Source organism: Camelus bactrianus, chromosome 8 (genome assembly GCF_048773025.1).
Source record: "Camelus bactrianus isolate YW-2024 breed Bactrian camel chromosome 8, ASM4877302v1, whole genome shotgun sequence".
NCBI classification, from domain to species: domain Eukaryota; kingdom Metazoa; phylum Chordata; class Mammalia; order Artiodactyla; family Camelidae; genus Camelus; species Camelus bactrianus.
In genome coordinates, this window is record NC_133546.1 from 54,910,367 (window position 1) to 54,936,979 (window position 26,613).

The 26,613-nt window shown below is 35.5% G+C and overlaps 1 long non-coding RNA gene and 1 other non-coding gene across 2 annotated transcripts; both read right to left on the reverse strand.

The window, feature by feature from the left end:
* Positions 1–6,584: 6,584 nt before the first annotated feature.
* Positions 6,585–23,141, reverse strand: LOC123614941 (uncharacterized). The gene is made up of 2 exons (XR_012508726.1): positions 18,590–23,141; positions 6,585–15,469 (listed from the first exon to the last, which is right to left on the reverse strand). It is a non-coding gene; the product is annotated as an uncharacterized LOC123614941 (long non-coding RNA).
* LOC123614951 (U6 spliceosomal RNA) lies at positions 20,230–20,335 on the reverse strand. The gene has a single exon (XR_006722453.1). It is a non-coding gene; the product is annotated as a U6 spliceosomal RNA (small nuclear RNA).
* Positions 23,142–26,613: the final 3,472 nt, after the last annotated feature.

Here is a 26,613-nt window from a genome sequence, read left to right on the forward strand (position 1 = left end):
TTTTGGGCTTCATCTGTCCTTTTTCTAGTTTCTTGAGTATAAAGTTAGGGTTTTTATTTTAGAATTTTCTGATTTCCTGAGGTAGCATTTTTGCTATGAACTTCTCTCTTGGAACAACTTTTGCTTCATCCCATGAATTTTGCTATATTATATCTCCATTTTCAGTGTCTCAGTGTTCTTAATTTTTTTTGACCCATTAATTGCTTAATAGCATCTTGTTTAATCTACACATATTTATACATTTGGAACTTTTCTTCATGTAATTTCTGGTTTCATATCATTGTGGTTGGGAAAGATGCTTGATATGATTTCAATTCTCTTAAATTTACTGACTTGTTTTGTGACCTAATATATGTCTTGGAAACTGCTCCATGTGTACTGGAGAAGAATGTGTATTTGGTTGCTTTGGGATGGAATGATCTGTAAATATGTGATAAGTCCATCTGGTCTAATGTGTTGTTGAAGGTCAATGTTTCCTTATTGATTTTCTGTCTGGATGGTCTACCACTGATACAAGTGGGATATTAAAATCCCCTATTACTATTGTATTGCTGTATATTTCTCCCTTCAGGTCTGTTAGTATTTGCTTTATATCTTTAGGCTCTCTTATCTTGTGTGCAAAAATATTTACAGATGTTTTATCTTCTTGTTAGATTGATCATCCTTATCATTATGTCATGTCTTTGTTTTAGTCTTTTTTTGTGTGTGATTGATAGAAACAGAGCTACTCCAGCTTGCTTTTGGCTTCCATTTACATGGACTATCTTTTTCTATTCCTTCACTTTCAGTTTGTGTATGTCCTTACATCTAAAGTGAATCTCTCGTAGGAAACATACAGATCAGTTGTGTTTTTTGGTTTTTTAGTTTTATTTTTAATCCATTCAGCCACTCTCTTTTGATTTAGCCACAAAATGAAGAATTTAGTCCATTTTCATTTAAAGTAATCACTAACAGGTATGTGCTTAATGCTATTTTGTTCATTGTTTTCTGGCTATTTTTGTAGTTCTTTTTTCCGTGGTTCTTCTCTTGCTCTCTTCCTTTGGTTTGATGACACCGATGATAGTGATATGCTTATATTACTTCCCTTTATTTTTGTATTTACTATAGGTTTTCCTTTGTGATTACCATGAGGCTTATATGTAACAACCTATAACAGTATATTTTAAGTTGATAACAACTTAATTTTGATCCCTTTTAAAGCCCAACAACATTACCAACCCCACATTTTGTGTTCTTGATGTCACATTTTACATCTTTTTATCTTGTATATACTTTAACAATTTATTGTTATAATAATTATTTTTACCACTTTTAACCTTCATACTAGCTTCGTAAGTGATTCATCCACTATCTACTATATATACTTCTGTGTAAAAAAGCTCTATGTTTAACTTCTCCTACATTTTTTGTTATTGTCATCACAATTCACATCTTTTCTATATGGTGTATCCATTTAACACATTATTGTAGCTATAGTTATTTTAATGTTTGTCTTTTAACTTTTATGCCAGAGTTAAAATTGATTTACATAGCACCATTACAGTATTAGGGTATTCTGAATTTGTCTGTTCTTAGCTCTACAGTGAGTTTTTACCTCCATGTATTTTCATATTGTTAGTATCCTTTCATTTTAGCTTGAAATCATTTTAGTGCTTCTTGTAAGGTAGGACTATTGGTGATAAACTCCCAAAGCTTTTTTTTTTTTTTCATTTGGTCTGAGAAAATCTTTATCTCTTTCATTTCGAAAGGACAGTTTTACTCAGTTTACTCAGTAAAGTATTATTGTCTGGCAGTTGTTTCTTTCTGTATTTAGAGTGTATCATTCTGCTTTCTCCTGGTTTGCTAGGTTTCTGCTGAGAATTCTGCTGTTAGTATTATGGAGTTTTCCTTGTATGTGAGAATTTCCTTTCTCTTACTGCTTTTGAAATGTATGCTTGTCTTTGATTTTAAACAGTTTTATTATAATGTATCTTAGAGAAGATCTTTCTGAGTTGAGACATTTTGGAGACCTATGACCTTCATGAGCTTGTATGTCTTAATTTCTCCCCCAATTTATGACGTTCTCATTCATTATTTATTTAAATAAGCTTTCTGTCCCCTCCTCTTTCTATTCTCCTTCTGGAATTTCAATAATACATAATTGTGTCTCTTAATGATATCTCAGAGTTCATACAGGCCTTTTTCATTCTGTATGTTGCCTTTTCATTTTGTTGATTGTGTCCTTTACTGTACAGAAGATTTTTTTGTTTGATGTAATCCTACTTTGTTTATTTTTGCTTTTGTTGTCTTTGCTTTCAGTGTCAAATCCAGAAAAAACTTTGAAGACTGTTGTCAAGGAGCTTACTGCCCATGGTTTTTTTTCTAGGAGTTTTACAGTTTTAAGTCTTAAATTTAAGGTTAAATACACTTAAGTTGATTTTTGTGCATGGTATAAGATATGGGTCCAGTTTCATTCTTTTGCATGTAGATATCCAGTTTTTCAACATGATTTATTATAAAAACTCACTTTTCTCAATTGTATATTTTTGGCTCCTTTCTTAATAGCAGGGGGTCTAAGAAATGGCCCACTTGGCTATAAGAGTAGAAATGCTGTCAGTATGGTCAAGACAGTGACTTTTTAGCCACTGGTATCACTATTTTAACTACAAATGTAGCTGTCCTGGTGCATGTAAGGTGAATATGGCCTCTGCATATGACTGCTGTATCTATTTGATGGGAAAGTTAGTGGTCCAAGATGTGGCAATAAAGGTCCCTTTTTTTTTCTCCTCCACTAAAAAGGATGACAACTTCCTAGGTTCCTCCACCTGCATGTGAAGGGAAGAGTTTAACAGAGTACCCATGTGTCTTCATTTGTTGAAGGCAGGGAGCAGAGCTAGATACACTAATGGATAAGAACACTTGCCCTTTGGGTATTTTAAACTTATAGATGATCAAATATAGTTCAGAGCATTGAGTTCTTCAGAAGTTTGCAGATACTCCAGTGCTCAAGAAGAGCCCTTAATCATGACAAGAGATCCCTTGGGGCTTCTTGAGGACAATGCCATCTAAGCCTAGTCTTAAAAATGAGATAGAATGAGTCATGCAATTAAGTGAGGGATAAAGGCTTGGCAGGAGGTGGTAGTTGAGGCAAGGACAAAGTCATAGAGTTGAAAATAGCAATGGAATGTTACAGTCTGGGAACAAGATGTTCAGAAAGCAGCAGCGTAGGATGAAAGGCAAGGAGCTCCAGATGAGTGTAACTAGGAAGATACATAGGATGCAGACCATGAAGGCCTTTAAAAGTAGTTTTCAGTTCACCTTAAAAGATATTGGAAGGGTTTGGAGGCAGGTAAGCAAGTGACCACATTTATAGTTTAAGAAGATCACTGGATGCAATGCCAAATCTAGATTGAAGGGAGAAAAGCTGGAGGCACAAGGACAGTTTAAAAGGCTGTAGGAGCAGTCTAGGCAAGAGATGCCCCAAGTGATAGAAAGGCTTTTTACTGGGCAAAACTTGTCTTCAAGGGATTTGAAGACAGACTGATGAGCCCTGGATACTCAGTGTGGGGTGAGGAAGAAGGAGCAAAGATGACTTTGAAATTTCAGGCCCAGGTCACCATGTGGAAGCTACATATAATCAGTCTGAATCCTAGCTCTTTCCAAGGCTGGGTATCAGAGAGAACACAGGTTTGCTGGGACACTCAATGTATAATATGCCATTACACACGTGAGGACTGTTGGCCAACCACTGTTTTATCAGTGCAAACATGGTGTCTCATAGAAATGATCAAACCCTTGTGCTCACTCCCTAAAGACTTCTGTATTTAGCTGCTGGAAGAGTACTTTGAAAGGTCAGCATCGGGTTTGAATATTAAAACCCACTTCTCCACATCCCAGCAGAATATTTGATGCACGGATAAGAGTAATTGAATGTAGGTTAAAAAAAATTCATAAGTAATCTTTGTGCTTAACAACTTAAACTGCTTTATCCAAGACTTCACAGTTTTCTCCCACTGATAACCACAGAAGGCTTTCAAGATAGAGGCTTTTAAAACAGAAATTATAAAAAGAAAAAAATCTTTAGTTTGTCACTGAAAATGGGAAAAACCCATGAAAGACCAAAAAAGAAAATAGTAATTTTTGGTTTTCTTTCCAAAGGGCTTTATGTGTTGTGTTTTGATCATATTTTGTCTTGTTTTACTTTGTTTTTTCACCTGAACATCTTGATGTGCTGTCAGATCTCAATATCACAAAACAGTAATACACTCTTGCATGGTTTAGTATTACAGTAAGACATACACATCACACACACGTACCCTCTTAACATACTTTTAAAACCACTCAGAAAGATATAAACTCAACCCTCCTATCTTCTCTGATCACTTTTTCTTACTTTTGACAACATAGAATGCTCCAGTGGAAGAGAAGATATTGTGGACACTGTACAAAACATTCAGACTATTTCTATATATTGAGGGCTGTGAAGATATATGCTACAATCATAATTGTACAGCAAAACAAAAGCTGCAGCTAATTAGATCTTGGGTGTGCTCCAGTGCTCTTCTTTTCCGTTAGAAAGTTCTACTCAAGATAACCCAATTAAATAATGTTATGAAGCCTCTGCTGCAGTGTTTCAGATTACTTCTGAGACAGGGAAGAGCAGCTCATAAATGGTGCACTTCAACCACGGTTCCTGACCTCAATATATGGATTACCAATGCACACAAATCAGATCTAATTTTATCATGTTCATGGCGGGGTTCTTTTCCTCCTTGTCTGAAACCCTGAATCATGATTCCTCTGAAGGACCAGTCTGCTTCCATGACTGACATCTGGATCCTAGCTTTAAGCTGTATTTCATTCTATTTTATAATAAACATTAAATTTTTTTTAATGAAAAGGAGATGCTCATTTTTAGGAACCCTGACTGTGGCTATGTGACAGAACTCTTGTCTGTTGCAAATGCTTTTCCTACTTTGTAAAGTAAAATCTGAATTCAGACACACTGATGTGATAATGCTATATAACAACTGACCGAAATCGATAATACATCGCACAGACCAAAAAATACAGCCTAATTAAATGGGTTGCAAGGCCTGTTTAGTCTTAAATTTTAGTGTAGTTCTTTTCCTTAGTACACTCATGTTAATTGCAGTTCAAGCTACCAGAAGAAATGATCCAGAGAGAATATGTTAAGATGTCCATTAAGGTCCTGCATGACCTTGAAAACTATGCAGAATCAAAATGCTATACTTAGATCTCTGATTCAGGATACTTTTTTTTTTTCTTAAAAAGGGTAAATTTGTCAGAGTGAAATGAATTGACCAGTATAGGGATTTGGGTTTATTTTAATTACTTTAATTATAATTATTTTTAGAAATGACTTAGATGCTTTTTTTTTAGCATTTTTTATTGAGTTTTAGTCATTTTACAATGTTGTGTCAAATTCCAATGTAGAGCACAATTTTTCAGTTACACATGAACATACATATATTCATTGTCACATTTTTTTTTGCTGTGAGCTACCACAAGATCTTGTATATATTTCCCTGTGCTATACAGTATAATCTTGTTTATCTAGATACTTGTTTTTTAACAACTCACAATTGATTCACCAAATACAATTGCTAGTACTTTTATTTTTGTTAATCTCCAGCTAGGAATTCTCAACTTGGAGAAATAGTCATTCAGTCAGTCAACAAACAAGCATTCTTAAACATTTATTATTTGTCAGGAACATAATAGATGCTAAATAATCCCTGTCAACAGAAAGATTTAACAAAGTGGTGAAAAAAAGTGATGGCAAAAAGCATACCCTCATGTATGATTCTACATGACTGGCATTATAAGAATCATGAATTAAAAGTCTATAGGAATTCAAAATAAAGATTCTCTTTTATCCCAGAAATGTTAAAGAAGATGAAAGACTTCATGGAGAAAATAATGTTTCTGTTCACCTTGAATAATTAGTGTGTTTCAGCAGACTGAGATTTTGTTAAGGCTAGCACAATCTATGGCTAGAAAAAAATCAGGAGGGAAGTGAGAGGGGTCATGTATGGTTGAAAAACACTCAGTGGGTCTACACTAGGTAGAGCACATAGAGTCATAGAAAATAAGGCTAGAAAGTTAGAGCAGAATCAGAATGAGCTGGATATTGAATGCCATGATAATTTGTGTGTTTATTTACTATTATGTTATTTTTGAAAACAAGCCACAAAATAATATATTTACTGTCACAGTTTTCTAAAATAATGAAAAGGTTTGTGTGCACAGAAAATGTACTAGAGACTCAAAATGGAATTCTTTTTTTTTTTTAAACATTTTTATTGATTTATAATCATTTTACAATGTTGTGTCAAATTCCAGTGTTCAGCACAATTTTTCAGTCATTCATGGACATATACACACTCATTGTCACACTTTTTTCTCTGTGAGTTATCATAACATTTTGTGTATATTTCCCTGTGCTATACAGTGTAGTCTATTCTACAATTTTGAAATCCCAGTCTATCCCTTCCCACCCTCCACCCCCCTGGTAACCACAAGTCTGTATTCTCTGTCTGTGAGTCTATTTCTGTCCTGTATTTATGCTTTGTTTTTGTTTGTTTGTTTTTGTTTTTTAGATTCCACATATGAGTGATCTCATATGGTATTCTTTCTCTTTCTGGCTTACTTCACTTAGAATGACATTCTCCAGGAGCATCCATGTTGCTGCAAATGGCATTATGTTGTCGGTTTTTATGGCTGAGTAGTGTTCCATTGTATAAATATACCACTGCTTCTTTATCCAGTCACCTGTTGATGGACATTTAGGCTGTTTCCCTGTTTTGGCTATTGTAAATAGTGCTGCTATGAACATTGGGGTGCAGGTGTCATCCTGAAGTAGATTTCCTTCTGGATACAAGCCCAGGAGTGGGATTCCTGGGTCATATGGTAAGTCTATTCCTAGTCTTTTGAGGAATCTCCACACTGTTTTCCATAGTGGCTGCACCAAACTGCATTCCCACCAGCAGTGTAGGAGGGTTCCCCTTTCTCCACAGCCTCCCCAGCATTTGTCATTTGTGGATTTTTGAATGACGGCCATTCTGACTGGTGTGAGGTGATACCTCATTGTAGTTTTGATTTGCATTTCTCTGATAATTAGTGATATTGAGCATTTTTTCATGTGCTTTTTTGATCATTTGTATGTCTTCCTTGGAGAATTGCTTGTTTAGGTCTTCTGCCCATTTTTGGATTGGGTTGTTTATTTTTTTCTTATTGAGTCGTATGAGCTGCTTATATATTCTGGAGATCAAGCCTTTGTCGGTTTCACTTGCAAAAATTTTCTCCCATTCCGTAGGTTGTCTTCTTGTTTTACTTCTGGTTTCCTTTGCTGTGCAGAAGCTTGTAAGTTTCATTAGGTCCCATTTGTTTATTCTTGCTTTTATTTCTTCTAGGAGAAAATTTTTGAAATGTATGTCAGATAATGTTTTGCCTATGTTTTCCTCTAGGAGGTTTATTGTATCTTGTCTTATGTTTAAGTCTTTGATCCATTTTGAGTTGATTTTTGTGTATGGTGTAAGGGAGTGTTCTAGCTTCACTGTTTTACATGCTGCTGTCCAGTTTTCCCAACACCATTTGCTGAAGAGACTGTCTTTATTCCATTGTATATTCTTGCCTCCTTGGTCGAAGATGAGTTGACCAAAAGTTTGTGGGTTCATTTCTGGGCTCTCTATTCTGTTCCATTGGTCTATATGTCTGTTTTTGTACCAATACCATGCTGTCTTGATGACTGTAGCTCTATAGTATTGTCTGAAGTCTGGGAGAGTTATTCCTCCAGCCTCTTTCTTTGTCTTCAGTAATGCTTTGGCAATTCTAGGTCTTTGATGGTTCCATATGAATTTTATTATGATTTGTTCTAGTTCTGTGAAATATGTCCTGGGTAATTGGATAGGGATTGCATTAAATCTGTAGATTGCCTTGGGCAGTGTGACCATTTTAACAATATTGATTCTTCCAATCCAAGAGCATGGAATATCTTTCCATTTTTTAAAGTCTTCTTTAATTTCCTTCATCAGTGGTTTATAGTTTTCTGTGTATAATTCTTTCACCTCCTTGGTTAGATTTATTCCCAGATATTTTATTACTTTGGGTGCTATTTTAAAGGGGATTGTTTCTTTACTTTCTTCTTCTGTTGATTTATCGTTAGTGTAAAGAAATGCAACTGATTTTTGAACATTAATTTTGTAACCTGCTACCTTGCTGAATTCTTGATTTTTCTTTATAAATTGTATGTACATTTTCACACGTCAAAAATAATATGCATTGTATTAATGTATTGAATAAGTGTTTCTAATTATAAAATTAATATATGAGCAAAGAAGAAAACTATATTTTTCAGAACATGGGAAATTAAGTGCATGCACACACAGAATCCCTAATAATCCAACCATCTAAAGGTAATGTTCAATGTTTTGTTTTATTTTATGCATTAAAAATAATTACAGATTACTTTTGAAAAATTATTACTTTCAATTTAAAAGTATGATAAATACGTCCCAATGTCTAGAAACATGCACAGATTCTTGTTAAGTAAGATTATGATTAAGATCACCTGAAAAATCTCCAGGTTCAAATGGTAGAATAAAATGTAAGGAGATGCTTTAAAACACATGGCTCATCTTGCAGGAACAAAAAGGAAAGTCAGGCAACAAAGAGAACTCTACAAATGTTGGATTTCAGTAGTAGGTATAATAGATTTTAGTAAATTTCTATTTTGGACATCAGTGTCCAATTTTCTCACTATTGTAAATGAGCTGTAATTAAACTGCTTTTCATATATTTTACACATATCTGATTATTTCTTTTAGAAAAGTCCTAGGAGTGTTGGCTCAAAACACAGACATTAAATGCTTTAGATACGTATTGCTAAGTTCCTGTTCAAAAGGCTTAATCAATTTGCATTCTAGTAACGACAGCAACTCTTTATTGACACCGTGTCAGGTAGATTACATATATTATCACATATAAATCTCCCAAAACTGAGGTTTTTATCATCTCCAGTTTCAGGAGTAAAAGCCAAAGATTACAAAATGAAAGTTACTTGCCAAATGTATAAAGTTAATAACTGGCAATATAGTAATTTCTATCCATGAATTACCTGATTTCAAAAACCAGTGATATGAATCACTGTACACCATTAATGCCACTCCGATGAAGGGTGCCAGTTTCTTTCTGTGTTTCCCCATGCTGGCCTTTACTGTTCATTTACATTTTGCCAATCTATAGGGGAAAATGATCTCTCATCTCATTTGCATTTCTTTCATAACTAGTACAGGGTAATCATTAATTTTTTAAGTTCATTTTTATTATGAATTTAACTGTTGAGAGGAGTTTTAGATCCACAGTAAAACTGAGGCGAAGGCACAGAGGCACCCCTTGCCCCACACGTGCAAGCCCTACCCCATTATCAACATCCATCTCCAGGGTGGTAACATTTGTTACCATTGATAAGCCTACACTGACATCATAATCACTCAAAGTCCATAGCTGATAATTACATTCACTCATAGTGTTGTACATTCTGTGGGTTTGGACAAATGTATAATAACATATAACCATCATTACGTTATCATACAGAGTATTTTCACTGCCCTAAAAATCCTCTCTGCTCTTCCTATTCATCCCATTCCCTCCCAATCTTTATCTCCTTTCCAGCAACCACTGAGTTTTTTTTATTGTCTCTGTAGTTTTGCATTTCCCAGAATGCCATGGAGTTGTAATTATACAGTTCATCAGCTTATTTTCAGGTTGGCTTCTTTTACTTAGTTTTATACATTTAGGTTTTTTCCACATCTTTTTCATGGCTTGAGAGCTCATTTCATTTTATGAATAATATTCCATTGTCTGGAGGGACCACCGTTTATCCATTTACCTAGTGAAGGACATCTTGGTTGCTACTAAGCTTTGGCAATTATCAATAAAGCTGCTATAAACATCTGTGTGCAGGTTATTGTGTAGACCCATATCTTTCATTTTTATTTAGTTTTGTTTAAAAAAACCCCACAAAACCCCCCCAAAACTGCCAAACTGTTTTCCAAAGTGGCTGTACATTTTGCATTCTCACCAGCAGGAAAAGAAAATTCCTGTTGTTCCACATCCTTAGCATTTGGTGTTGTCAGTGTTCCAGATTTTGGCCATTCTAATAGGTGTGTAGTGGTATCTCGGTTTAATTTGTATTTCCTTGCTGACATATGGTACATCTTTTCATATGTTTATTTGCCATCTGTGTATCTTCTTTGTGAAGTATCTGTTAGGATTGCTGGCCCATTTCTTAATAGGGTTGTTAGTTTTCTTACTGACTTTTAAGAGTTCTTTCCACATTTTGGTAAGACTCCGTTATTAGATGTGCCTTTTGCAAATACTTTCTGCCACTTTGTGACTTCTCATTCTCTTAAAATTGTCTTTCTCAGAACTGAAATTTTTCATTTGAATCGAGTTCAGTTTATCAGTTATTTATTTCACTGATGGTATCTTTGATGTATCTAAGAAGGCATTATCATGCCCAAAGTTATCTAGACTTTCTCCTGCATTATCTTTTAGGAGGTTCAGAGTTTTGTGTTTTACATTTAGGTTTATGTTTCATTTTGAGTTAAATTATAACTCATTGATTGATGGTGTTATTGCATCAAACTGTCCTTTCAAGACTTTCTGCCTGCTGGATCTGTCCATTGATGAAGGAGTGCTGAAGACTCCAGGTATGATTGTGAATTCATCTATTTCTCTTTGTAATTCTATTAGTTTTTGCTTCATATAGTTTAATGGGTTTTTTAGTCAGGTGCATACAAGTTAAGTATTGTAATGTCTTCTTTGAAAATTGACCTGTCTTTCATTAAATGATGCCCTTCTCTATTTCTGATACTGTCTGCTCTATCCAAAATTACTATAGCTAATCCTACTTTTTGGATTAGTTTTAGCATGGTATCCTTTTCTACATTACATTTACTTTCAATCTATATGTATTTATAATTAAGCAGGTTTTCTGTAGACGTATGTATTTGGATCTTTTTTCAATCCATTCTTACAATTTCTGTCCTTTAATGGGTACATTTAAACCATTGACATTGAAAGTGATTATTGATATATTTGGATTAATATCTACCACATTTGTTACTGTTTTTTATTTGTTGCCATTGTTCTTTTATTTCCTATTTTTATCTTTTACTCTTTTGCTGCCTTTTGTGGTTTTAATCGAGCATTTATATGATTCCATTTTTCCTCCTTTCTTGACATATCAGTTACACTTTTTTATTCTACCTTTTAAATGACTGCCCCAGAGTTTGATATACATTTCCAGCTAATCCAAGTCTTCTTTCAGATAAACTGTATCACTCACAGGTAATATGAGTTCCTTATAATAAAAAAAAATCATAATTCCTCCCTTCTGTCCCTTTTATCATTGCTGTCATTCATTTCACTTATATAGAAGCATATATGTGTATATAAAATTGAACACATTGTTGCTATAAGTATTTTGTACAAACTGTTACCTGTTAGATCAATTAGAATGAGAAAAATAAACATTCTTATTTTACCTTATTCCTTCTTTGATTCTCTACCTTATTTCATGTAGAGCTGAGTTTTTGACCTGTATTACTTCTCTTCTCTCTAAAGGTAGATCTACTGACAACAAATTTCCTCACTTTTGTTTTTCTGAGAAAGACTTTATTTTTCCTTCACTTTTGAAGGATAATTTCACAAGGTATAGAATTCTAGGTTGGTGCAATTCCTCCCCTCAGTACTTTAAATATTTCACTTCATGTTCTTCTTGCTTGTGTGCTTTCCTAGAAGTTGGATATAATTCTTATATTTATGTCTCTGTAAGTAAGGTGTTTTTTAAACTTTATGTTTTTCAGATTATTTTTCTTTATCTTTTATCTTCTATAGTTTGAAAATGATTATCTTAGGTAGAGCATTTTAGGCATTTATCCTTCTTGGTATTATTTCAACTTCATGATCTGTTGACATTAATTGGGGGAAATTTTCAGTTATTGTTTCAATATTTCTCTGTTACTTTATCTCTTTTCCTTTGTTATTCTCATTATGCATATGTTACACTTTTCATAGCTGTCCCACAGTCCTTGGGTGTTCTGTTCTAATTTTTAAAATTTTTTCCTGTTTTTCAGTTTTTGAAGATTTTATTGACATATCTTGTAGTTCAGAGATTCTTCCACAGCTATGTCTGGTCTACTAATAAACCAGTCAAAAGTATTCTTTATTTCTGTTACAGTGTTTTTATTGCTTGGATTTCTTTCTGGGTCTTTCTTAGGATTTCCATCTCTCTGTCTACATTGGCTATTTTTTCTTGCATGCTATCTACTTTATACGTTAGTGCCCTGAACATGTTAATCACAGGTGTTTTTAAGTTCTTGATCTGATTATTCCAGCATTTCTGCCATATCTAGTTCTGATGCTTGCTCTGTCTCTTCAGTATGTGTTTTTTGCCGTTTGGAATGCTTTGTAATTTTTTCTTATTAGCTGGACATGATGTACTGGGAAAAAGGAAGTGCTGTCAGTAGGCCTTTAGCCATGTGGTACTGAGGTGTGGGAGGAGGGGAAGCATTCTGTAGTCCTGTGGTTAGTTCTCAGTCTTGCAGTGAGGTTGTGACTGGACTGTGAACTTCACAAGTGTTTCTCAGGTTTTTTCTCCCCCTCTTTGGTGGAACAGAGAATGGCTAGAACTAGCTGGGATTGGGTATTACCTGTCACTCAGGTTAGTTAGGCTCTGATAAAACCCCAGCAGGTTAGACTCTGGCTATCTAGTTTCCTCTGAGCACCGGCCTTGTTAAGAGAACTAGAGTGCTCTGGTGAGTTTCACGATAGTCCCTTTTCCACTCTCCCTGCTGGAGCATGTGGGATTTTTGTCCAGTATTTTCTGTGGGAACCTGGTTGGGCTCCTGGAGGTAAACTCACCAAATTGTTGTGGTTCCACTCTGAGTGAGTCTCCCGAGAATTTTCAACTCTCAGAGTAGTCCTCACTGAGCCTTCAGCAATTTGCCAATTACAGTTCAGGGTTTCCTTCCTGGGCACTGGTTTCCCCAGTGGTTTCTGCTCATGAGCCTCTGCTCTGGTAAGCTGTGACTCCCCGTATCTGTCTGTCTCTCAAATTTGAGTGCAGCAGTCTGCCCTGTGTCCTCCCTTTTTTAAGGATCTAATATAGGTTGTTGATTTTTCAGTCTGTTCAGCTACTTACCTATTGTTAAGATGAAGTGGCAACTTCCAGGCTTTCTTACATGCAGAACTAGAAACCAGAAATCTCTGAACACTTATTTTAATGTTTATTGGCCATTTGCATTTATACTTTTGCAAACTGCTTATTTGAGTAGAGTACCTGTATTTTCCTTATTTATATGTAAAAGCTTTTAAGAATTATGGGTATCAATACTTTTATAACTGTATTAAGGGTATTTTCTCCAATAAGCTGTTAATTTTTGACCATAATTTTGTCATAAAAATGTTTACTTTTTTATGCTTTAAACTTTATCAATACCTATATATATATATTTTTTTCTGACTCTGGAACATATTCCTAAAAGGATGTTGGTTGTCCTTTGAATTTTATATAAATTTTAGATTCATGGTCTACTTTAAAAAACATGTATAGAAAAAAAGTCTGTAATAAGTATGATAGTCTAAGGTTATTTATGTGGTTTTCCTTTTAACCTTTGAAACTTTTCTTCATACCACATCCTCTTTGCCCAACTCTGTCCTTCTGCCTGAAGATTAGAACTTGTTATAGAAGGAATCCAAGAAAAAGATTCATTTTCTGACATTTAAAAATATTATTTGGAAGCAAGTTTTATAATAACCTTGAGAGCTAGGATATTGTCATGAGAAAAGATTGTCAAATTTCTTTCTCTCTCTCTTTAGCGTATCAAGAGCTAGGATATGTGGGTTAAACCATGCAAGCCCAAAAAGAAAAAGCAAACAGGGAAGTCACTTTTTTTCTGAACCTGGGGAAAGCAGAGAAGGAATGGATTAGAAGCGGAGGTTATGTACATGACTACAGTTGGGTGTCCTGGAAACAGACTCATTAAGGTAACCTTGGTGTTGCTGCTCTGTCTAGCAGGGGGAAGCAATTGCGTTTTATTTCCCCAGAGTAACCCTTGTCTCCCATATTATAGAAGCAGAAGCAAGAGAAAGGCTTGCTAGAATCTCTGTGGTTGTGCAGGGAGCATACAGAGGGACCACTCTGACTAAGATCAGTGGTGGTCACACTCAGATCTCTGATTAGTTCACAGACACATCCTTGGGCAGATCAGGCTCATCAGAGACTCCCTTTAGGACTGTTCTAGATCTGAGAGTTGAACAAAGGTTAATAGACATGGACTTAAGCATTAGAGGCCAGGGACATGTAAAGACAAAACAGACAGAAGATTTACTTCGCAATCAGCTGATGCCAGTCAGTGTACAGCTCAGGACTAGCCAGGGGCCTGTCCCCTCAACATTGCAAGCCCACTCCCCCACTTCGGTGCTCGTTACGGTGAGAGGGTAGAGAAATTACGGGAGGGGTTATTTGAAAGATGCTTTAACCCTATGATTAGTTCAGGTTTTAAACTGGATCTGAGATTTAGTTAAGTTTTGGCTTTTTTTTTTTTTTAAACTAACCAGTGGGTGGTTTCTCATGAAAGAGATCAGAACAACCAATGAGAAATAAAGGGCATATAAAATTTTTTTTCTTTGTCTCTATGTTATAGAAGGTTCACTTATAGTCCAAGTGAATTTCTTTCTAGAACTCAAATTGTTAGAAGGTCATCAGACTGCAGAAAGAAGCTTTGAGAAAAATAGCTAAACCTAAAGATGAGGTAGAAATTCAGAACTTTCCAATTTTACTTTAGTGAAAATTTCTGTGGGAGGAGATGAATGACCAATCCACATTTTTTGCTTTGTCATCCCTTCCTTGTAAAACATAGTCAGGCACAGAGGAAAAGAAGAGCTTGTGCTACTCAACTAACATGAATCCTTACTAATCTTAGTTGCTCTTATAGGGAACTCTCAAAGGCAAAAACTGACATGAGTTATAAGAGGGGAAAAGATCTGTGTATTCTCATCACATAGAATACACATATTTTAAGTAGATTTTTCTCTTATATTAATATTTCTCTGTAACTTAGGTCTTCCAATGAAGAAAAAGGATTTAGTTTCTGGGTAGGAAATGTAAAACACATACATATTTTAACACATAGAACCTAAGGTGTATGCACTTGTTTTGCATGCATGTAATATTTACTGAATCAAATAATTTGAAGTGATTCTGATATTGCCATTTATTTATTTATTTATTTATTTTGCTCTTGGCCTTAAATGTCAAAAAAGTTGGTATTTAATTTTGTAATCACTGTACTATAAAAGGCAGAATGATGAGAATCCAGAAAAAAGTCTATGAATAGATGGTCTATGATCTTTGGTTCTTTGATATACCTCTTACAACTCCATGAAGAAAAAGTGGTGCCTGTGAAATTGAAAAAAACATATTAAAGAATATAGGTCAAGATCTTGGCATTAAATATTTATTGAATAATGCAAATAGTCTCATTAATGCACTTTAAGTTGGTAGTTCTAATCATTCTTGTAGCATTTGCCGTCCTTCCTGGCTGTTCTAAGTGACTCACAAGGTGAGATTCTTTCATCTCTGCCAACACAAGCCTCACACTGGGACTCAAAGCACATAGGAGAAATAATGTGAGGGTTTAACTGACTCCAAATTGTTCCAAGATTATTTTTATGACTAGGGATAATAGCTTCACCTTTTTATTCAATTTAATGGTAGTAATTTTATATCCTTTGCTTTATTCTAGAAAGTCCTAAAGAATAGCATTGTCTTGCAGACCTGCAGAGCTTGTTTCCCACTCAGGGAAGGTGGCTGGGCTTATCAGCTCTTGGGCAACAACACAGCCTCCAAGAAGGAGATGTGTTCATGGAAAGGGTAGTTTATTAGCCCTCTTATGTGAGGCTCTCTCAACAACTATGACAGGAGAGTTTCAAAGGTCAATAGCTACCATTTTATGCTGCCAAACGTGTAATATGACATATTTTGATTTTTCTCAGTTTTTTCTTTAATTTCTTGTACTATGGAAGAGATGGTAGTTAAAAAGGGAAGAACATTAAAAATAAAAAGGAACCTATGTAATATTAATACCTTTTCAAATAAGGCAGAATTGATATAAATTCAAATTCAATACTCACCCAGTTCAACTATCAGAGCTCAGTTTTCTGCCCTTAATTTGTTTCCATAACCTTCTGTGTTGTATTCATATCAGAAGTACTGAGTTTTCCTCCCTAGTTGTTCTAAAGCATAAATTCAGTGGATTGCTTTTGTCTCAAGTTTATCTAATTTACTTAGTAAAGTGACATTATTTCTGAATTACTGCTTTAGGAAGGTCAAGTACTATTTATTTTTAAAGCAATAAAAGAAAAGCTATTAGATATTTAGGCATAAACACTCAAATAGTGAAGTATTACTTAGTATTAATTGCTTTTAAGTCATCATAATTTTCACACAATATGCATGCCAATCACACACACATTTGATCAGCCATCCAAATGTTCATTTATTAACTAACTCACATTCTTTTAAAAAAGATGCTAACCACTGTATAGCAAAATATAGTTCCCTACTCTAAGATGCAAAGTTAATCAGTGTACTTTAGATTTTGAACTTTTAGATTGATTAATCATATTGTTTCCATTATTATTAAAAGAGCATATGAGATTGCTCATATGTGGAATCTAAAAAACAAAAACAAAAAAAACAAAGCATAAATACAAAACAGAAATAGACTCATAGACATAGAATACAAACTTGTGGTTGCCAAGGGGGTGGAGGGTGGGAAGGGATAGACGGGATTTTAAAATTGTAGAATAGATAAACAAGATTATACTGTATAGCACAGGGAAATACATACAAGATCTTATGGAAGCTCACAGAGAAAAAAGTGTGACAATGAATATATGTGTGTTCATGTATAGCTGAAAAATTGTGCTCTACACTGGAATTTGACACAACATTGTAAAATAACTATAAATCAATAAAAAATGTTAAAAAAAAAGAGCATTAGTACTGCTGTTTTCCCACAAGCTGTTATTATTACAAATCAGCATAACTTTACTACTTTATTTAAAAATGGCAGAAAGTATAAACTAATAGATTTGTTGGTTTTTTTTTTTTTAAACAAAAATAGTTTTATTGTAACATGGTGAAGCTTTTTTGGTTTTGCTGCATTTAACAAGCTAAGAACAGAATGGTTTTAGTGAGAGAATAGTTTTTGTTGTGGGAACTATCTTGATAAGCCTCTAATGGAGGAAGAAGGAGAGGAGCCTAGGGAGGCGAGGAACTTAGGTCAGCACAAAGCAAGAAACGAAAGAGATGGTAGAACTTCCCTATGTGATGGCAAAACAGGAATTTGGGGAAAGGAGAAGAGAGAGGAAAAAAAGGGAGCAAGATGGTGGAAAGCTGAAACCCTGTGTAAATTCCCCATCTTCCAAAAACCTCATGTGAAGTTTCCAGTATACTTAAAATGCATGTAAATATAGCTTATTTGATGGGATTTGAGAAGGACCAGAGATCTGGATGGCATTAAGCCAGTGTAGGGAAACCAGGAGACAAATGGTATCATGATCCCTATCCTAAACTAAGCTAACTCTGTTTAGTTCTGTGCAGGATCCCCAAACCAGATGTGAGCTAAACTCTCACTGACTTTACACACACACACACACACACACACACACACACACACAGACACACACACACACACAGATATGCAGGCAGGCAGACATAAAAGTCTTTCTTAAAATGCCTATTCATATGTTAGTTCCAGCTTGGAAAAAAAATTTTGCCGCCTTATTGTCAACTAAGGAAAAATATTATAAACTAGTAGAACCAAAGACCATGTAATAACTTATCACTGTATTTCATATTTTTATGATGTTAACCAGTGCACAAAAATGTGAATATATATATTATACATAATATTTATTACACATGTGCAATAAAAGTCATATATAAACAATTCTACATCATTTACAAACTATCCATTCTATAGATAGATTTGTTGTTAAAATCCCTAATCCCTTGTTTATTTCCCAACTGTCCAGATCCTTGCTTGCAGGTATAGGTAAAAGTAATGCAAGTCTGTTTAATTGTTACATAAGCAATCGTAATTAGCAATATAAATTTTATAATCTTTATAAAAGGTCATACTATTGATTCTAAACCTAGATAGAAATAATTTTGTGTTTGGAGTATCCCAAGGTGCCCTTTACAACTTACCTATTTCTACTGAGATTAAATATTTAAAAAACATGAACATTTTCTTTGATTTTTATTTTTTCAGCAAGAATTCACATGAAATCTTCTGAGGTCTAATATTTTTAATTCCTTCACACTTCTTAAGTAAGTATTCCCCATATGCTAAAAGACGAAACTCAGAAGTTCAAAATAAACAGTTTTTTTTTTCATGATGAAAAATCCAAAGCTACTTATTGAATTTTCTCAATTTTAATCGCCTTGAAGCCTTGAAGAACTGCATCTGGCCAGAAATCACTCTCCATCTCCTATTTCTTCCAACCTTACCTTCAATTCTTCCCCGTTCCACTTTTGTGCAGACACATTAAGCATATACATGAGTATATATTCAGCATGTAGGGCGGTACTGTGTTACAGATGGAAAAAAAAACCATATATTAACTCAGTGGAAAAGAAAGCACTTTGTACTTTCATTCAGTCTTTTGTTCTTCCGATGGACAGTAAGTTCCCATCTGCCAAGCACTGTGCTAGACACTGAAGACAAAGAAAAAGCAAGGCATGATCATAAGTGAATGATATGATGGGAATGCATTAGGAGCTAGGAGACGAAAGCACCTGAGTCTGTGTAGAGAGAATGAGGGAGCTCCGGTAATGGTTTCTTAAAATGACTTTAACGCTGAAAGCTGAAAGATAAATACAAATTAGCTCCACAAAGAGAAGAGTGGGAGGAAGAGCCGGTGGAGATGAGAAGTCCAGAGAGAATATGGCCCATTCAATGAATTTTTAAAAAGTCAGTAATACTGGAACACGGAACAAAAGGAGGTGGGGAAGAGGCAGCAGAAAGGCTTGAGAGGTAGTCAGGGGCCAGAGCCGGCAGGCTTCGTTTTCATCCTAATGGCAATGACAGGACGTTCAAGGGCTTAAATAAGAGAATCAATATAATAAAATATGCTTTAAAAGTATGATGGCTTATTTGTGAAGAATATATGAGGGAAAGCAGTGCTGAGCATCAGTGAAAGCAAAGCTGTTGTAGAAATTCAGGTTACGAGCTGCGGGTGGCTGCCCTGAGTTTGTGATTGAAGGTGAAGAGAAATGAAAACATCCAGTAGTTATTTAGAAGCTAGAATGGATAATAAATAGTGAGTTTCTGTATATGAGTGTTGGGGGGAAATGTGGTGAAGGAAGGCTGCCAGAAGTTTAATGTGGATAACTATGGATATTGGGTTTTTTTTTTAATTGAAATTAGTTGATTTACAATGTTGTGTTAATTTCTAGTACACAGCATAATGATTCAATTATACACACACACATATATATATATATTCCTTTTCATATAATTTCTAGTATGCAGCATAGTGAGTTATACATATATATATATAATTTTTTTCATATTCTTTTTCATTCTAAGCCATTAAAGGTATTGAATATAGTTCCCTGTGTTACACAGTAGGACTTTGTTGTTTAACTATTTTATATATAGTAGTCAGTATCTGCAAATCCCAAATTCCTAATTTATCCCTTCCCACACCTTTTCCCCTTGGTAACCATAAGTTTGTTTTCTATGTCTGTGAGTCTGTCTGTTTCATAAGTAAGTTCATTTGTATTTTTTTCTTTAAGATTCCACATATAAGTGATATCATATGATATTTTTCTTTCTCTCTCTGGCTTACTTCACTTAGTATGATGATCTCCAGGTCCATCCATGTTCCTGCAAATGGCATTATTTTATTCTTTTTTATGGCTGAGTAGTATTCATATATATATATCTCTCACAACTTCTTTATCCAGTAGTCTGTGGATGGACATTTAAGTTGCCTCCATGTCTTGGCTATTGTAAATAGAGCTGCTATGAACATTGGGATGCATGTGTCTTTTCAAATTAGAGTTTCCTCCAAATATATGCCCAGGAGTGGGATTGATGGATCATAGGGTAAGTCTATTTTCAGTTTTTTAAGGCATCTCCACACAAAAACATGGAATGTTTACAAATTTGCATGTCATTCTTGCACAGAGGTTGTGCTAATCTTCTCTGTATCGTTTCAATTTTAGTATATAGGCTGCCAGAATGAGCACTGGATATTGGTTTTATTCTTTGAGAGTAAACATGAAGATGACAATAAAGAAGGGTGTGTGTGTGTTGTGATGGGTTCAGTTTGAATTTGTTGATTTGAGGATTCAACAAGATACTTAGGCAGAAATATTTAAAAGGTAGTTGGACATTTGGGATAAGAGTTTTGGAAAATGGTAGGAGTAGGTCATTAGTACATGAGGGATAAGTGAAGATTTCAGAATAGACAAAACCACTTAGGCAATGTAGAGTGATAATAGAAGAAAGCTCAGTACAGACGCCAAAGGAACACCCACCTTCAAGGATTGATGTGTAGCAGTGGAAGAAGGGAATAGTGTGGTGTGGTGTCCTGTCACAGAGCCAAAGTGGAAGAATGCTTTCTGAAGAAAGGAAGTTAAAAAAAAATAAGCATTGTCGTTTGGATTTAGTAATGAGGAAGTCGCTAGTGCCTAATAGAATATTTATAACTATAATAGGAAAATGCTCAGCAACAGGGATGGTGTGAGTTGAGAAATAACAAGAATGATGAGAAAAGTAATGTCATCAACTGTGCCTGTAGTGAAAGTTTATAAAAATGGAACCATCTCCTAGGAAGTGCCAAAAGCGTCAGAAAGTGGAGAGAAGTGGAGAAAGTAGTGTTTACAGAGAAGAACTTCAGTAGTTGACAAGCAGCACAGTTAGGCAGGGCCTTTGAGCACCTAGCTTGCAGTGACATTTACAGCCGTTAGTGTCTTTGGTGATCCTACATCCTCACAGTTGTTTGCTGTTACACGCTAGACAGTGTGAAACTTGGAGGAAGAGACTGGGCATGATGATTATGATAATAGCATGGCTGGAGTACTCCAAGGTGTATCTTAGAACTCCCTGTTGGGAATTCATATTAGGACAACCTCCTACCCTGAGGGAGGTGAAAAGCAATTGTAAATAAAATAAATGAGATGGAGAGCCAAATCTCAACTAGGCACATAACTAACAGAGGCCAAGGTCGGTAGGCTTAAATGCCAATAAAAATGTTATCACTGTCTATATGAGAGGTATGCGGGGGCACAAGTGCAGTTGGCAATCCTGATACTACGAGCATCACAGAGAATGCCTCTAGTTAGAATACAGGGTACCCACCCCAGAAAAAATGGACAGGAAAGCAGCCAAGGCCATTTGGAGTAATTAAGTGCAGCAGTCTGTGTCCTATGAATACGTATTTTAGTGTGTATGGCAAGTGAGTGAGGAGGTATTTTTACATGTGGGGGCTACAGATGGAGCATGTCTTTTAAATATGCAGTAATTCACATCATGGAATTTTTATTAACTCATACCATGAAAGGTACTTCATCCTTCTTTATCTAATTGCTCTTGCTTGATTGCTTTACATAGATCCCAGCTTAAAACTGACCTTTAATGCCATATAGTGTTCCTATGTCCACAGGTGAATTGTACCTAATTTTCTCTGGATAATTTTATTATTTTGGTTGACAGTTACACTATATCACACAACACTGCTTTAATTTTTTTGGAGGAAAATGTAACTGGAGGCATAACAACCAAAGTTCTTGCTTTAATTTTTAAAAGCTTGTAAGGAGTATTATTTTAGGAAAAGCAGAAGAGTTACAAATAAATTTAAATCCGTTTTTCCTGGTCATATGAATTGTTCATTTTAACTTCAGTTGTGGTCATAAACAAGATTTTTTCAAAGCTACCTTTTTGAGCTGCTACATTTTTTAAATGATTGCAGGTTTTTCATCGCTGCATCTAGGCCACTGCAAAGCTCTGAAACACAGAGTTAGATGCTGCTTCGTCTAACTGACAATTTGGCCAGAAGGGAGAAGAATTTATAGCAAGGCCATGTTTAACACTGGCTCCTCAGCACCATGGTCAGCACACTCAAAACCCAAACTCACGCAGAGGGGTCATCACATCTGGAAGGAAGTTGGTTGGGGTGGCATTGGTAGCCCCTTCAGAGACCTGACCCTTCATCTAGGAACGTGACATTCTTTAGGAAACATGAAAAGGAAACATCTTGGTTTATCCACAGCACCACGTTGTTACTAGCAACTCAGGTCTCATCTCCCTTCTCGCTTAACTTTTGTACAACAGAACCCACCAAAACTTGAGAAGAACAGACAGTCACAAAAGGAATCAGATTTAGGGGGTGAAATCTGTTCTAGGTCTTTCCCACTATGCCAGCTCAGATGAAGTTTTCTGTGCTCTAGGTAAGTTCAAGGACAGAGTTTTGGGAGATAATTGCAGAAGAAAGAATCTATAGAAACGTGGAACAATTTTACTAAGACTTTAAAAAGTATTGAAGTTATTGGGTATAATGGAAAAGGAACTGGACTCAGAGTCAAGATTCCTAGGGACAAAGAGATGAGGCCTTTGTGTAACCTCTAGAAATTCATTTAATTTCCCAGATTTTAATTCCTTCAGGAGTAAAAGGTCTAGACTAGATGATAACAGTATCACATTGTTTTCAAAAGGACTTATATGTATGTATGTCATGATTCCATATCTACATAATTTTAGCATCCTGTTTACAGTATGTTTGTTGGATTCTGTTCTCCTTCAAGTGAGAAACTGCAGAGAAGGAAAAAAAATTATCCATATGAGGACAAAAACTGAGATGACAAGCAATTATACAATGGGAGCAATTAATTACACTAAAAATCAAAAGCTTGTACCTGCATATTTTAGGCCCTTAGACTGCATAACAATCTGTCATCTATTTGCATCTGTCTTATCATTTAGATACTGCAATATCCTTAGCATTTATCATATATTCTGGGAACAACATTTCACTGAAGAAAATTAAAAAATAATCTTTACCCTTCATCAAGCAGAAGGAGGTAATACCAGGCTGCCTGTAGTGTCTGAGGTGCTCGTGTAGGGGAATGTGAATGTTCATTTAGGACTCATTCCTGGCTGGAAGATTCCTGGTTCAAACTTGTCCCTGGAGGGGAAAAAACAAACAGAAACAAAGGATTTGGGATTGTGAAAAACCCTCAAGGTAAAAAGGCAATGAAGATAAAAAGGGAAAGAGGGTGGAAGAGATGTGCTTTAGGAATGAGATCTCCTAGACAAAATGTGGGGCGAAGAGAAGGAGTGGGAAGAGGCTTTGTTGGCAGCTACAAGCACTGGTGACTATGGTTTAGTGACAGCAAAGCAAGATCTCCAGTTTCTATGCCTGAATTTTTATGCTTTCACACTTTTGTTCTCACCCTTAGTAGCAAAGAAAACACACATGCATTTCCCTAAACTCAGACTTACTGAATCAGGAATTACAGTCTTAATGCCCTAATAAAATTCCTTCAAAAATTAAACCTGATATAAAAGATAGGGAAAAATCAGTGTTCACAGTGCTGCTAGCAGCTACTCCAGCCAGAAATCTGAGAAATATTAGGCATGAATTGAAAGGGAAAAACAAAAACAAAAACAGAAAATCTCCTGAGAGACAGAGATCTGGAGGAGCTGTGATTGTTGTTGGCTTCCTACCTAAGTTTTTTCCTTCTAATCTTTGCTTACACTTTGAGACCTTTAAGGAGAAGATTCTCTTAGAAGTGAAAAGGGAGCAGAAGTTATTCAAGCAAGATGAATCAAGGTATTAAAAAGCTCAGGAATGTGAAAGTGGCTTGGCATAGATGAACTCTTTGGGAGATGGTTAAGATTCTTCAGGAAATATCGAAAGATGGAACATGGGAGTAAAATTGGGTAAGGCCATCTTGTAAAGGGACATTTACCACATTAAGGTGTGTAGCTTTCATTTGGGGACAATAAGGAGAAAGATCAGTATTTCAAAAAGGTAGTCGCATTTGTTTTTGAAAGATAACTGGTATGAGCGTAGATGCTGGGTTGGAGTGGGGAAGGGGCAGAAGGGACGAGTTGAACCACTGGAATAATCCAGCCAAGAGGTGGAGGAAGGAAGCACTTAAGGCAGTTGTGACAGTAAAGACGAGGAGGGGACAAACTGGAGAGATATTTGAAAGGTAAATTTAATTGGGCTTAATAAAAGATTGCGTGAGTGGTGTAAAATTGCTAAGGACAACTCTAAACATAGGAGTTTGGAGAACTGGGTGACTGACAATTTTATCAGCTGGAGTAGGAAATGCAAGAACTAAGTCACTTGTAATTTTGGCCAGGCTGGGTCAGCCTGCAGGATATCCAGGTGGAAACACTCTTCCAGTAATCTTGGAGCCCACAAAAGAGTGAAAAAAAAAATGTGGGGTTTACCATAGATATCTAATACTACAAATGCACTACCATTGTACACCCATGTCTCCTTCCTCCATCCAGTTTCTTCACCATCCAAAATACCCCAAAACTCTCTGAGGTTGGATTTTTTAGTCTGTGAAATTTAGCTGGAAAAGGGCCTCCAGACAGAAAGTCTGTCAAAGCACCAGCTCAAACCTATAAGGACATATTGTATACTGGAAAAAATTAAGAAAACATAATAATCTCTCCAAAATGTAAGTTTTAGTAATCAAATGTATTAATATTATGTCAGGTCCCAGTAAGACTTATGGGAAGTACTTCCAATTTTTCCAAAGTCCTTATTTAAACAGTTTTTTGTCAAATACATTCAACTTGAAATTATTTTAGACATCTTTTATTCATACAGTTGATGCAATTTAAGGACCATGATGTATCCTCTCACTCCTTAATTTAAAAAACAAATAAATGTCTTCCATTTAAGGTGTGAGTTCAGCATGACAATTTGATGTCCTAGTCAGTTGTTATAAATGGTGTTTTATTTGTATTTGACTGTGTGTGTTGTTCACCAAAATAACATGTTCAAGACATGTTGCGCCTCTGCATAGCACTTTCTGTGATGGTAATAGGTAATATTCTGAAATGAACAGATTTCTAGGCAGTTTTGCAAAATCATAAATACATTTTACACAAATTGCTGAACATTTTAAATGAGGCCAGTAGTGCTCATACATACCTTAAGCCATTTCTTAAATACACAGGGTTAAATATAAAGGTCTATCGACTTGGTTAATGAAATTAAAGAAGTGAAATTTAAATGTCATTTAATTACCTTTTTGGTGCAACTAAGAATTCTCAGAAGAAACCAAGAAACCACCAAAATCCTTTGATGAAATAGACTTACATTTATTTAAATAATGATTATTTCTGGGATTTTTTTACTTAATGATTTTCTTTTCCTCACTTGTTCCCTTCTAGTATTCCTTGGCAAAGTCAACAAAAACAGATTCTAAGTCCATCCTCTTTTCCCCTCTTCTCCAGATGCACCCTAGTTCGAGTAACAGTCATCTCTTGTCTGGGGCCTCAGACCGTTTCTCTATTCTTCCACTCTCATCCATCCCTTACATAGATCCTCCCTTCAGAACAACCTTTTAAAACAGAATATGCCATGTAATCACTTAAAACCTTCCAAAGGCCCCCATTACACATAAAACAAAAGCCAAAACTTAAACATTACACTGTTTCAGTCCTTCGTCATCCTGTGCTTGTCTGTTTCCAACCAGAATTCGCACTGTCCTCTCTAGCCTAGTCTGTGCCCATCTTAAGGTCCTGGCACCAGATCTTTGTATTTTGAACACTGTTTCCTTCATTTTTGCTTAGCTGCTTCCTTTTTTGTGTCCCAGATCTCCCAGCTTAGACAGAAGAGCCTTCCTATCACCCAGCGTAAAGCAACTGCCTCATTATTGCAGCCAGCCAGCATGTTTTAACTCTCTTCTCAGCACTTGTATGCAGTCACATTTGCAAAGACCTCTCTTGCTTGTTTCTTTATGTGTTTGTTGTCCACCTTCCTCTATGTAATGTTAAATCCCAGGACTGTTCTGTGCACGAGAGAGATGATCACAGGGGTGGGGAGCACAGTTATTGGCATCAATGGCCAAGGTTTGAAACTTTGGTTATAACTGTGCCATCTCTAGAAAGTTATTAAAACTAACTTTGCCTCAGTTTCTCACCTGTTAAATAGGGATAACATTAGTATTTACCTCATCAAGCTCTTGTGAATATTAAATGAGTTAAACAGGGACTGGTGCATTTTAAGCACCTGAGAAACAGCATCTATTATTCACCTCTGGATTTCAACAGCTTAAACAGTTCTGCGTACAAGTGGGAACTTAATAAATATTTTTTAAAAAAGAAAAGAAACCTATTATACCCGTATTTATATTGAAGTGTTTTTTGTCTCTTTTAGAAAAGATTTGTTATTTCCTTCATTTCAGCTGTAAGGTATAGGTTTATACCTGTACAAATTCCAAATGGGAATTTATTTTTTAATTTGTAATCCAGCTCCTCATAGATGTAAATATTAGGT